This window comes from Culex quinquefasciatus, chromosome 3 (assembly GCF_015732765.1).
Source record: "Culex quinquefasciatus strain JHB chromosome 3, VPISU_Cqui_1.0_pri_paternal, whole genome shotgun sequence".
Classification (NCBI taxonomy): Eukaryota; Metazoa; Arthropoda; class Insecta; order Diptera; family Culicidae; genus Culex; species Culex quinquefasciatus.
Genome location: NC_051863.1, coordinates 185,242,237 through 185,256,324, shown reverse-complemented (window position 1 = coordinate 185,256,324; position 14,088 = coordinate 185,242,237). Strand labels below are relative to the sequence as shown.

General features: G+C 36.4%; 1 protein-coding gene across 1 annotated transcript in view; it reads right to left on the bottom strand.

Moving 5' to 3' along the window:
• The window catches only part of LOC6039439, an 88,356-nt gene extending 86,638 nt beyond the window's left edge, over positions 1–1,718 (bottom strand). The window contains exon 1 of the mRNA XM_038261984.1: positions 746–1,718. The gene's annotated coding sequence lies outside the window, so the exon portion shown is untranslated. The remainder of the gene's footprint in view (positions 1–745) is intronic.
• Positions 1,719–14,088: the final 12,370 nt, after the last annotated feature.

The following is a 14,088-nucleotide window of genomic DNA, read 5'->3' as shown; positions in this document are numbered from 1 at the left end:
CTCTCTCTCTCTTCAAAGTCACTCCCGCTCTCTCGCGTGTTTGACGTTTTTTTCGCTCTCCCGCTTCCCACTCTCTTCGCTCGGCACAGCTCGGCAATGTTCGGCGATGCACTTCGGGTCCGAGCTGCATTACCGACACGACAGTTCATTCACCTCGCGCTTGCGATGACCCAGTTAGAGGGCGGTAACTCAGTTGTTTTTTTGTTTGGTTTTTCGCGATTTCTATTGCGAAAAATTAGGGGGAGCACTCACGCAATTTTGAAAGAAGTTTTATGTTTTTAATGTTTTTTTTAAACAAAATAATCTTCTTTGTTACAGTTTGTGTTTTACTTTTTGTGATTTCTTTTGTATTCATTGTAGTGACACTTTTTGAACTTTCTATTGTTAAAAAAATCGCTTTTCACTCACAAATATCCCATTTTTTACGGAGAAGTCTTTTTTTTCCAGAAATTTCTCTATTGCTATTCTCAGGTAGCACTAATACAACGCAACCCGTCGCCTTCACTCACACCACCACACAGTCTTCAAGAGTTCAACGACCCCGGTCGCTGTGACCCAGTTTACGTGCCACTCACGAGCGCTCCCCGTGTATTGGTTCGCGCGAGGTCACTCACGCTCACTTTGCTTCAGTATTGGTGCGCGCGATGCGCAGCGTATTGTTCTCTTCCGCAACCTTGTGAGCACGATCCTTTCGCGTGATCTCGCGAGATGATCGCGAGGAAGGTCTTTTGAAGGTTCGTCTTACCTGTTTTTTTTTTGTTGTTGTGCGCGGAATGTACTCGCTTAGCCGCTGTATTCGATTACGAGGCACATGTTAATTGAGTGTTTTTTTTTGCTATCTCTCTGTACAGTTGAAGATTCGTTGATGTAACGTCGGGGATGATGAGTTCTCTGCGGTGTAAAGGATCGCTAATTTTCACGATCACATGCGGCGACAAAAAAACACGAACTTTTCAGCTAGAGAGCAAACACACTGTTCTGGATCGATTTCTGGAACGTCCGCTATATTGCGTTCTAACTTATTCAAATCACTTCCAGGTTTTGACGCTTGATATCTTGATTCACACTGTTTTCGTTGTCACACGATACTTCAAGGTCTGCGGGACTACAGACACGGCAGCGATTCCCTCGGGAACATTCTGAAATCCCCACTCACAAACACACACGCGAACAATCAAACAGGTTAAAATTAAAGTCGCAATTCCAGGTTGGCCGCGACTTTGCACAATATCATCCAGGTCTACCCACTCACACACGACTTAATCCACGTTTGATTCCTGTTTCTTCTTTGACGATCCCCGAACAGTTCTCCAGGATCACCGCTTCGTTGCGTGGAGTTCGTTGAATCCTGTGCGGGTTGATCACGCGCCGATGATCAGCTGTTGAAGTCTCCAAATCCCGCGATCTTCCCCCAAAACTAGTCACAGGTTCGTGTTCTACCCCACGTTGCACACTCGTTCAAATCCTTCGTGATCGTCACTCTCCCCCCGAAAACAAAATTCTCACTCTTCACGATCAACGTTCTTCACGCTTCACACTTATGTAACGCTCGCGCGAATGACTCACACCGCCCAAAAACCGGAGCTCGGCCGCGATCGCGCTCGAAACCTCACGACAGGGGGTCGTACTACACTCAGAACGTGGTTCCGGAGTACGGCAGCAACTTTCGGGAACTAACGTCCGTCTCGTGTATTGTCTTCGGCGCAACTAAATCGAGGAAGATACGGAAAATCACTGTTTACTCTCCGGGAATCGGTAAAATTTTGACGGTCAAGGTGCTTTTACCCCCACCACCACTAACAGTGAGCGAGTTCCTCCGAGAGGGGAAGACGACTCACCACTACATTACAGTGGCCGAGTTGTGTAACCGAGTCTAGAACCTGCGAGCTTTTGTTGAGTTGAGTGTGGGCCGCACACCTGTGATCGAGAGAATGAGAGAGAGAGAGAGAGCGAGCGGGCGACGATCCAGAACCAGGAAAAAGCTCAACACTCACACACTGCCAGCGATCACAGAGCTAGAAGAAGGAAGAGCGCGCGATCACTCACCCTCGCAGCACAAAACGTGTGAACGAACGAACGGAGAGAGGAGGAAGAGAACGCGAAAAACGATCATTATGTGCGTGTGTGTTATTGTGCCTTTCTTTCCTTCTCTCCTCTTTGCGTCGCCGGAGTCGCCCTTTGTTGTGTGTTGCTCAGAAGATCGTGCCCGCAAAGAATAACGGTACACACCGAATCGAAGTTTATGCTGCTGCTGCTGCTGCTGTATTGCATAGTCGCGCTCCTTCTTCTCTCACCCTCTTCCGCTCGACCTTCTCCAGGTTTCGGTGTGTGACGTCCATGACATACAGGTAGAATTTTGCGTAGGGTCGTCGTACACTCTGATCGCGATTGGGTGACTTGCGATCGCGACTTGATCAACTTTTCGCACAATTTCCGTCAAAACTTCGCACCAGCACCAGCTTTGGGTGTACGCAGCGCGCGTTGCGCTGAAGTTCATGGGAACTTTTTTGCACCGGCGTTGCGTTGCGTTGGAGGTAGCGCGGGGTCGAGGTCAACCTTTCATTCACGGTTGCTGCTGCTGCCGTTACGATGGTCGGTCATTGTGCTGTCGCGCGGGGACACCCGCATCGAATGAATGTTTTAGTTTTTCAGTTGTTTGACACTTTTATCTGACGGCGCGCATTGTGATGGTTATGTAACGTTAAATTGGGGGAAGCTAACAAAAGGGGTTTTTGTGTGTGGGGTTCTGAATAGGGAGTTGCATAACAATGCGCACGCACACACACGGAGGTGATTGCATAATTAGGCGAGGGGTTATTAAGTCATAGGATATTGTTTAGAATTTTTTAAGCATAATTTTAGAACCCAATTAAAATTGTTCAGGAAGTATAACTCTTGGTTCTAAAATGCTTGTTTTCAAAAACACCACGTCAATCCCAATTACGAATGCACCGCGAATACGATACAAATCTAACGCGGAACTTCAACTTGTCTTGCCCATGCGTTGAAGTTCTTCGTCGGTTCTACAACCGCTGCTCTGCTGTCCGCTTGATTTAGTATGCACATCGGGTGATTACAACTTGGGACCAGTCGACGTCTCTCTTAATTAATTGCTCGGTTACATAAATTAATAACCATCACCGCTCCGCCTATCGATTGGCGATCGATGAGGTTGGTTGTAGAACGAGAGTCATGAAACGAACTGCATCTTGTTAGCCTGTCTAGTTAGCTGTGGAGGAGGATGGAATTCTAAATCGGGAAATGAGTGAAGCGAAGATGATCATTATATTTCATTTAACATTTGCAGAGTGATTGAAGATGTGATCATTTTGATCAGCTGAAGGCGATGACCTAATTCTTGGTCCACTTTGTCCTGTACTGCAATGACTTTTAGTACACAGAAAAAAATAATGTAAATTTGGAAGCTGTAATTTTGGAAGGTTGAATATTACCTCTTTTATGATGTAATTTTACCTCAATTTAGACTGAAAAAGTGACATTACACCAGAAAAGTGGTAAAATTACACATTTCCAGAGGTAAAATTACACCTTTTATCTGACATAAAAGATGTACCCCTTCCCAGATGTAATTTTACCATGATTTTTTTTTCTGTGTATAATTCAATTCATATTCAACAGAATGATTTATTTAAAAAATGCTAGAAAATCTCGATTCAAAAACTTAAAAAACAATCGGCTGCAATTTTTTGTTTTGATAATGTAGCTTCTGCTAGCTAGCTTGAAGTTAGCATAGAAAACATTGGATACTGAATTCTACTATAAAAGGCACAATCGATGATAATGAAACATTTTGGAACCTTGGATGTAAACAAACAATTCAACCCGCTTACGCTAGAAGATACACAGTAAAAAAATCATGGTAATATTGCATCTGTGAAGGGGTACATCTTTTATGTCACAAAAAATGTGTAATTTTACCTCTGAAAATGTGTAATTTCACCACTTTTCTGCTGTAATGTCACTTTTACAGTCTAAATTGATGTGAGAGGTAATATTCAACCTTTCAAAATTACACCTTCCAAATTTACATAATTTTTTACTGTGTATGTACATTAACTGTATGTGGAAAAAACTGCATTTTATGTTTAATTTTATGCCCTTTTGAAAGCTAACCTGCACAGAAAAAATAATGTAAATTTGGATGCTATAATTTTGGAAGGTTGAATAATACCTCTTTTATGATGTAATTTTACCTCAATTTAGACTGAAAAAGTGACATTACACCAGAAAAGTGGTAAAATTACACATTTCCAGAGGTAAAATTACACATTTTTTCTGACATAAAAGATGTACCCCTTCCCAGATGTAATATTACCATCATTTTTTTTTCTGTGTGTCGAAAACGAAGAGCAGTTTCACCTAATGAACATTTTGCTGAAGGTCGTTTCGCCAAATCGAAAAAAACATATATGAAAAATAAACATTAACAGTTGAAAAGAGTTGTTTTAAAATCGTTTCTATGAGGTTTTTAATTCTTTCTAACAAACATAATTCCCAAAAAAGACTCCAACAGAAGGGCAAATAAACCCTTTCTTATCGCAATTCTATCTTCGTCCAAAAATGGGTTTATCTTCCCTATGTTTTTGTGATTCCCGTTTTTCAAATACTTACTTTTTATATCGCTTGTTTAGTGTTGAATTAGCTTACTTATCAACACCCAAAATAACAGTGCTGAAAAATTTGTTCTGGAACTCATTTGCGTGCCGGAAAGATTAACTTTTCAGCATTTATATTGAAAAGTAATACTAAGTTATACTTTTAAAATCAATTGTTTGTGAGTTGACTCAAATAAAAGAGGGGAAAACAAACAATTCAGAATTGAAAAAAAAACATGTTTTAGGCAACCCGCTGCAAAACTCGTTTGTTCAGCTTCATTGATTAAACGTATGATTTGTCCTAAGAAAAGATCATCAATTTGAAACTTATTGCATGAATTGATATTATTTGAATTTTTACCGTCTTTTAATCTAGAGCAGAACTTTTACTTTAAAATTTGTGATTTTTCTTCACTCTGTTAAAAAAAGCAAAAAAAATATTTTTTTTTCTTTTCTTATTTATAATTTTGTTTGTGAGGGTGTTCATTGCTTTTTATATGTGTCGTTTTTTTCTAGAAAATTAGTTAAATTAATATTTTATGAGAAAAAACGCGCTCCAAGATGAATCAAGTGGAAGCCTAAAAATTTTTGAAAAGAGGGAGGGGAGATGGAGACGGAAATTTGAGAAAATAATAATTGTTTATTTAGTAATTAAAACTTTTAATATATTTTTTAAAAAACTAATCCAACTTTTCAAAATTCAAAAAAGAAAATGTTTTGCTAAATGGTTTACACAATTCAATAGATATGCCACTTTCGAAAATTTGCAGAATTTCTTTTAATTCATTAGTATACATTTGATCATTTAAAATCTACAAACCAAACCAGCCATCAGGCGGGCTTTGAACTTAAATTTGCCAAACGCATTGAAAAAAGCGCTCTTCAAATTGTAGATAATACTAAAATTTGGTTTACCATGTTTTAGGCTGGTATAAATCATTTGTAAAGTTGTTGTCCCTAAGCTTCAGTCAATGTTGAGGATGGGACAAAAAACTAAACTGCAATTTTTTAAGCCCAACTTTCAAAATTTTAATGCAATAAGTATCACAAAACGCATTTAAAGTTATTTCAGTTATGCTGGTTGATTTTTTTTTTCAAAATATCATTGAATTTATGTAATTTTTCCCCCTCAAGTTTTATATCCCAAAATTGTAAGGTCCCAAAATTCCAAATTTGCAAAAAAAAAATCTAAAGGTGCCTAACTTTATAAAAAATATATAAACAAACGCAGTAAAAAATAAATAAACGTCCCGCCCGTGTGAATCAATCGGACCGCGCACTGGACTCACAATCCAGAGGTCGCCGGTTCGAATCCCGCGGCGGGCGCTCTAAAATTCTTTGTGTAAATATGGGTATTCGGCGCCGTCGCTCCGTGCCATGCTTTCATACACTTAGGAGCCCAGGGCGGCGAAGTCCTTGTAGATAAAAGGAAGACACTAGTGGTTGGTACTAGCAATGGTGGCCGACAGTTATAAAGTCAACTTTGTTTTTTTGTGAAACAGTTTTAAAACTCTGCCATTTTCCGTTCTCGACTATAAGTTTTTTTGGAACATGTCATTTTAAGGTAAATTTAATGTACTTTTCGAATATTTTATTTCATTTATAACAAAATGTTTCATTTTAAAATTTCGTGTTTTTCCTAACTTTGCAGGGTTAAAAAAATGATATATAAATATAAGGGATTAACTAATAAACATCAACATATTATCGCGATTTTACGAAAAAAAAGTTTTGAAAAAGTTACTTTTTGCGTTTCTCTTTGTTTCGTCGTCCGTGTCTGTCGCAGGTAACCATGAACGGCCATGATTGACGACGACTAACATTTTCAAAACTTTTTTTTCGTAAAATCGCGATAACTCGTGATGTTTATAAGCAAACCCCTTATGTTTAAATACCAAAGTATTTGTTATTGTCTTCTCTATATTTTAGTAGAACATTGTTACACTCTAAAAATTAACCCTGCAAAGTTAGAAAAAAAACACGAAACTTTAAAATGAGAAATGTTGTTCTAAATGAAAAAATTACCCTTCTTGGTCAATGTAGATTCGAAAAAGACATTAAATTTGCCTTTTAATGACATGTTTCAAAATCTTTTACAGTCAAGTAACGAAAAATGGTAGAGTTTTTGAAACTTTTTTAGTGTTTTTATTGATGAAAAATATGTTTTTTTTTCGGAATTCTGAGTATGCCATCAAATTGAGTGTCTGATTTTACATAAAAGTCCCTTTCACACCAAATTTCTATCTCATCACCGTATCAGGCTGTAAATTATTGAAAAACACCACCGTCGTACCACCCCTCCGTCACGAGATATTAAAAAACGGACCTCAGATTCGAGATCAGGGACAAATGTTACCCCTCAGGACAAAGTTTCACGCAAATCGAAGAGTGGTCGGGGCAACTTTCCCCGATTTTGTGTGAATTTGTAGAGAATTACCCAGATAATAAAGCAGAATCACAGCCTTTTCAATATAATATATAAAAATAAACAAAATTTTCAGCGAATTACACCCAATTTTTAAGTCCAAAGTTGATTCTCATGGCAAATTAAACGTACTTTCAGAATATTGTCGCATGTGTGCTATCTTGTGACAAGTACTATCTTTTTACAGCAGACGAGTCATAAGACACACAAACGACGATATGTAGAGATAATGAGTTGCTTGCTTATAAAATTGCGAATTACAATTTAAAAACCTGAACAAAAAAGAATCGTCACACCGTTGTTACGTCAAATACTGTCAGAAACAATAAAACTAAAAATAAAACAAGAAAAACATTTTAAAAAAATGAAGTTTTTCTTCAAACAAAAGTTGATGACGCCTGAATATGTCAAAAAAAAGTTTTGAAAAAAAAAGTTTTGAAAAAAAAAGTTTTGAAAAAAAAAGTTGTTAACGGAAAAATAGTAGTTTATGCAACAAGTTGAAAAAAGAAGATTTTTTCAGCACGAGTTGTACGCTTATTCAACGAGGTTTGCCGAGTTGGATAAATGCGACGTGTGCTGAAAAAATCAAGTTTTGAAACGAGTTGCTTACAACATTTTTTGCAATTCCGAAAAACGCTTCTTGAATGAAATTTTATGTCAAACATTCTTGTTCAAAACAAAAAATAATGAAAAATGTTACTTTTTGATGCTATTGTTGAAAAGTTCAACTTTTCAGCACCCATTTCAGTGCTAAAAAGTACAACTTTTCAGCACTGGTATTGAAAGGTATTAATTTTCCATTCAGTTATTTCTGGTAGGGAAAAGAAGGCCGTTGCGTTTCTCCAATAAAACAGGAAAAGAGTTGACAGTTTCACAGTGGAATTGCAAAAAAATATTTTTCGACCCCCTTTTAACAAAATTTCCATACAAATTTTGATGAAAATGAGTGGAGTGTAACATAATTGTCGATCCTTAACACTTTTAGAGAATTTCAGACTTTTCCCGTTCCCTTCTTGTGCACAAATGTTCATGCAAAACAGTCTCTTATGAGTGGAGCGTGGAACCCCCACCTCCTTTTGTTGTTCACGTTGTCTATGGATGGCCCCCTAACAGAGTTTGTAAAGTGATTTGTTTGCCTATAAAACTGTTACTGTAAAACAATATTCATGTGACTGTGTGTGTGACTTTATTTCCAATCAAATATCCACTGGCCGGCAGTGAAATTATAAGAAAGTATGTTTGTAGCCGGGACCCATGGTGTAGGTAGGGGTAAGTATGGCTGCCTCTCACCCACTCGGCCTGTTATCGAAAAGTGGATAGCTCTTTTTACTTATAGCATGGATTTTTTTGGAGGATAATCGTTGAGCCATACTCCAAATTGAAAAAATCAAAATGAACTTATTTTGAGTATCATATGGTTCATGCTTCTCCGTGATCAAATAGCTGAATTTTGATAGAAAGGATATTATTAACTATTTGAATCACGGATAGTCTAAAATAATGAAAACAAATATATAAATAGAAACAGCTCTGCACAAAGATTTCCTAGTCCGATTGGATCAAAACACGAAGCCTAGTCTAACTCGATTTTTCCACCATCTACCAAAACTGTATCAAGTCCAAAAGTAGTGTTTTTCCCGTTTGTATTTTGTTTTTTCGTGCTGCACTCAAAAGTCTAATTTGTTTTTTTCCCCTGCCCCAAACTGTTTATTTCGAGCACACTCATTACCCCACGTGTCAGCTCTTCAAGTTCACAAGCCTGCGCGCGTTCGCGCACTCGTGTGACATAATGGGTAATGTGTTTCAGAGAGTTGAAAAAAAAAAAATAACTAAACAGTGTGTTTTGTAACGGGATTAGCGCTTGAAGCTATTGCTCCAGTCTAGAAAACCTGCCCCGGTTGGTTGCGGGGGAACGTCGGAAGGGAGATGTTACGTGACGCGGGAGTTGAACCGTTTCGCGGGGGCACTCGAGTTCAAAGCGCTAGTTCTAAACAATGGGATTTGTGGTCGAGCGGCACCTGGAGGTTGGCCAAAGACCCCGGAGCGAGCGATTACGGCGACGATCGTGTAGTAACTACACGTTGGAAGAATGGGGGGGGAGGGGGTGTGATAATTGAATGCGGATGAGTTTGCATTTGGGGGGAGAGGTCTTGAAAGGGTCGCTTACGCTGGCTCATGGTTGTAGCAGTCGGTAGTAGAAGCGAAGGAGGAAATTGTTGCTTACATAAACAGCTACGTTTTGGTCTGAATGTGTGTCAAAGTTTGAACGAAGAGCGTAGTGAAGAATAAGTCGATGAAAAGGGGTTGAACAAGAAAAGCGATGTCAATGAGCTAATTTCATATTTTTTCCTTCGTCATCTTTTTTTGTATTTGTTTTTATTTTGTATTTATGTATTTTTGTATTTTTGTATTTTTGTATTTTTGTATTTTTGTATTTTTGTATTTTTGTATTTTTGTATTTTTGTATTTTTGTATTTTTGTATTTTTGTATTTTTGTATTTTTGTATTTTTGTATTTTTGTATTTTTGTATTTTTGTATTTTTGTATTTTTGTATTTTGTATTTTTGTATTTTTGTATTTTTGTATTTTTGTATTTTTGTTTTTGTATTTTTGTTTTGTATTTTGTATTTTTGTATTTTGTATTTTTGTATTTTGTATTTTGTATTTTTGTATTTTTGTATTTTGTATTTTTGTATTTTTGTATTTTTGTATTTTTGTATTTTTGTATTTTTGTATTTTTGTATTTTTGTATTTTTGTATTTTGTATTTTTGTATTTTTGTATTTTGTATTTTTGTATTTTTGTATTTTTGTATTTTTGTATTTTTGTATTTTGTATTTTTGTATTTTTGTATTTTTGTATTTTTGTATTTTTGTATTTTTGTATTTTTGTATTTTGTATTTTTGTTTTTGTATTTTTGTATTTTTGTATTTTGTATTTTGTATTTTTGTATTTTGTATTTTTGTATTTTTGTATTTTTGTATTTTGTATTTTTGTATTTTTGTATTTTTGTATTTTTGTATTTTTGTATTTTTGTATTTTTGTATTTTTGTATTTTTGTATTTTTGTATTTTTGTATTTTTGTATTTTTGTATTTTTGTATTTTTGTATTTTTGTATTTTTGTATTTTTGTATTTTTGTATTTTTGTATTTTTGTATTTTTGTATTTTTGTATTTTTGTATTTTTGTATTTTTGTATTTTTGTATTTTTGTATTTTTGTATTTTTGTATTTTTGTATTTTTGTATTTTTGTATTTTTGCCTTGCCTTCCAAACACTTTTCTCTAAATCTACGAAAAACTAGAGCAAATCTCACTTTGTTGCTTGTTAAAGTCGTTGGTCATCCGTAAGTCCGTCTTCCCATTGCGTTCGCATTTTCCTCGATTGGGTGGTCGCTTTTATTTCGGACGGTCATTCACCTCTCCAAAGTTTGATTTTGTAATGTGCGTAGATTTGCTTCTCCCAGTTTCGGCCTTCTGTTGAACACGGTTAAAAAATATAGAAAATGGAAAAAATAAACCTGAAATCATTTTTTTTTGATTTTTAATAAATGAGTATTTCTGAATTTAATTTTTTTTCTTTTAATAATTTTATGAGTTTAGTAACAATTTGACTACAAAATTATTTTCAACAGTACCTTCATCCATGATCGCGACACCCAAGAGGTGGCTCAAGTCGAACGTAACGCAGTGACCGCGAAATTGGAGGGGGGAAACATAAATTTCGAACCCAGCAACACCTTCTTCCTTTTTTTATTTTTCCCCCTTTCTTGAATGATCCCGCTCGTTTTCCGGTGAAAAGTGAGGCAGCGCTGCGTAAAACTGCATCCAGTCCAAAAATCTCAAGAAATAAAAAAACTGAAACAAGCTAAAGGGAACAGACGACGAACCTGGTCGCACTCATTCAGCACAAGGAAAAAGAGAAGAAAAAGAAAAGAGCACCGGGAAGAACTGGGGGAATTCCCTCGGAACTTTACCGAAGAAAGTTGAGCAAAGGGAAGCCCGGAGAAAAAGGAAATGTAGCGAATGGAAATGTACGCGCAACAGCGCTTTGGATGTTTACCGATTGAGTCAGTTGAGATATCGCGAAAAAACGTTCGTTGACCGAGTTTCAAGCAGTTTGTCATCGACGTCATCATCGGAGTTCTGGGGAATTTGCGAAATGTGTCATGCTGGACCATGTTTGCATGGTTGTGATGGAAAGAAACAACCTCCATTGACAATATTTACGAAAATATTTGATTAACACTAGAAGTCCAAACTTCAACAAATAACAAACCACGTAACACCTCCCCTACTCTACCTGTGAAACGAAACAAACAAAGTACTGAAATGACGTGTTTGACCCAGATTGCGCCATCCGAGGCAGTGAAAAAGGTGAACAACCACCGAAATTATGTATGCTATACGCGCATGTGTCGAGTCGCCGCGTCTTTAAAATTGAACTCCGGTCCGGCCGAGTACTTTAAAACGCTGCTGGTCCGGGGGCTGCCACGATTCTTCTGCCCAACCAGCTAGGTGAGGGCGATGCCACGGACGGGGGAGTCTTGTCGAAGACTCACGATTTTGCTGTTGATTTTCCTAGCAGCAGCCGTCTCCCGTTCCAGGTCTTGAAGTTGGTTCAAGTTGCCTTGCTTTGCTGACTCTATTCACAATTATTCACGTTACACATTTCGGTTGCTGGAGCTGCTGAAGTTCAACGACAGCTAGGAGGCAAAAGGTACTAACGGTTCTAGCGGTGTGGCAGCGTGACGACGACGACGTTGACGAATCGGGTCTTGCTTGGGGCCGCAAAGGGTTATGCAAGTGGGTCTTTGACTCATCCCAGGAAGAATGCTACGAAATCAACTCAGAAATCCCAAATGACCTAAAACTTGTCCCACACGTGTCTGGCGTCCAATGCACCTGTTCCAGGAAAGTTCTCACTGTTTCAGAAAACCGCCAATCAATTCGCGTGGTCAACCGAGGTAAGTGACAGTAAATCAACAGGGCGAAAGTGGCGGGCTAGCCAAAGGAGCTAATTGGCACGCAGCAGTCACAGGTGTCCCGCAAAACGGGAGGTGTGGCCTCAACAGTGAAGCTTGTCATGAGCAGGAATGGCACACGGCACTAAAAACTAAAAACTAAAAACTAAAAACTAAAAACTAAAAACTAAAAACTAAAAACTAAAAACTAAAAACTAAAAACTAAAAACTAAAAACTAAAAACTAAAAACTAAAAACTAAAAACTAAAAACTAAAAACTAAAAACTAAAAACTAAAAACTAAAAACTAAAAACTAAAAACTAAAAACTAAAAACTAAAAACTAAAAACTAAAAACTAAAAACTAAAAACTAAAAACTAAAAACTAAAAACTAAAAACTAAAAACTAAAAACTAAAAACTAAAAACTAAAAACTAAAAACTAAAAACTAAAAACTAAAAACTAAAAACTAAAAACTAAAAACTAAAAACTAAAAACTAAAAACTAAAAACTAAAAACTAAAAACTAAAAACTAAAAACTAAAAACTAAAAACTAAAAACTAAAAACTAAAAACTAAAAACTAAAAACTAAAAACTAAAAACTAAAAACTAAAAACTAAAAACTAAAAACTAAAAACTAAAAACTAAAAACTAAAAACTAAAAACTAAAAACTAAAAACTAAAAACTAAAAACTAAAAACTAAAACTAAAACTAAAAACTAAAACTAAAAACTAAAAACTAAAAACTAAAAACTAAAAACTAAAAACTAAAAACTAAAAACTAAAAACTAAAAACTAAAAACTAAAAACTAAAAACTAAAAACTAAAAACTAAAAACTAAAAACTAAAAACTAAAAACTAAAAACTAAAAACTAAAAACTAAAAACTAAAAACTAAAAACTAAAAACTAAAAACTAAAAACTAAAAACTAAAAACTAAAAACTAAAAACTAAAAACTAAAAACTAAAAACTAAAAACTAAAAACTAAAAACTAAAAACTAAAAACTAAAAACTAAAAACTAAAAACTAAAAACTAAAAACTAAAAACTAAAAACTAAAAACTAAAAACTAAAAACTAAAAACTAAAAACTAAAAACTTAAAAACCTTCCCAACCAGGAAGGAGGAGCACAAAAACCGCGCAAAATGTGTGACAAAATACACGAAAATACACACAGACACCGCGGAGAAAGAAGAAAAACGAAGAAAATAAAAATCAAAACGAGGTAAATCAGCCGCAAGTTCAACGAACCCTCTCTCTCTCGCGTCCAGGTCCAAGTCAAGTTCGCCACGATTGGGGATTCCGAGCCCCAACATCATCAACACCCGAGATCCTACTAGATGCGAGCGAGAGAGAGAGAGCGCTCACGATCGCTAAATCGTGTGAGTTGTAAATGTACCGTTTAATCAATTCTCTCTCGCTGACTCGCTCGCACTGCTCTCTTCGTTTCCCGCCATTGAAGACTTTTGGACGGTCGTGTCTTGTCCGTGATTTTTAAAACTAAGCTCTTCTTTCTTGGCTAGGTTTTTGTCAGCTTTTCTTCCTTCTATTTCTTCTCCTCCTTCTCCTCCTAAACATTTCACTGTTTTACAGTTAGCACTCTGTGTGCTTTTGGAGCTACGAAGTTCCCCCGCACCAAGGTTTAGTCGTCGGTTGTTCTATTTCAACTAGCAGGGGGTCTTCTTCCGGAATCTAGCACTTTTCACTTGTGGCCCGGGAATGGTTCCGGACGAGTGCCAAATCATTTCCATTAATTAAAGGCTGGCATTGTTTGCGGCGGCGGGAAAGTGATTGTTTTAATTTCATTGGAAGGTTTCCGTTCTTTTTTTCTTCTTGGATGATGAAAATTGGTGGTCTCGCTAGTAAAAGCTAAATCGTCCGTTTTTTTTTCTTAATATTTTTTTCTGAAACAACTAATCGTACTAGAATCTCGAAAATCAGGAATTTCTCATGTTCAAGAATCTTGACGATACGTTGAAGTCGCTTGTGAACGTCAATGACGTTCAAATGTAGTAAGGGTAATCCTTTGCTAACTCACACGGCTGTTGCCAATCAAAATTTTCCTAAGATGTACTGTTATTCCTTTTCA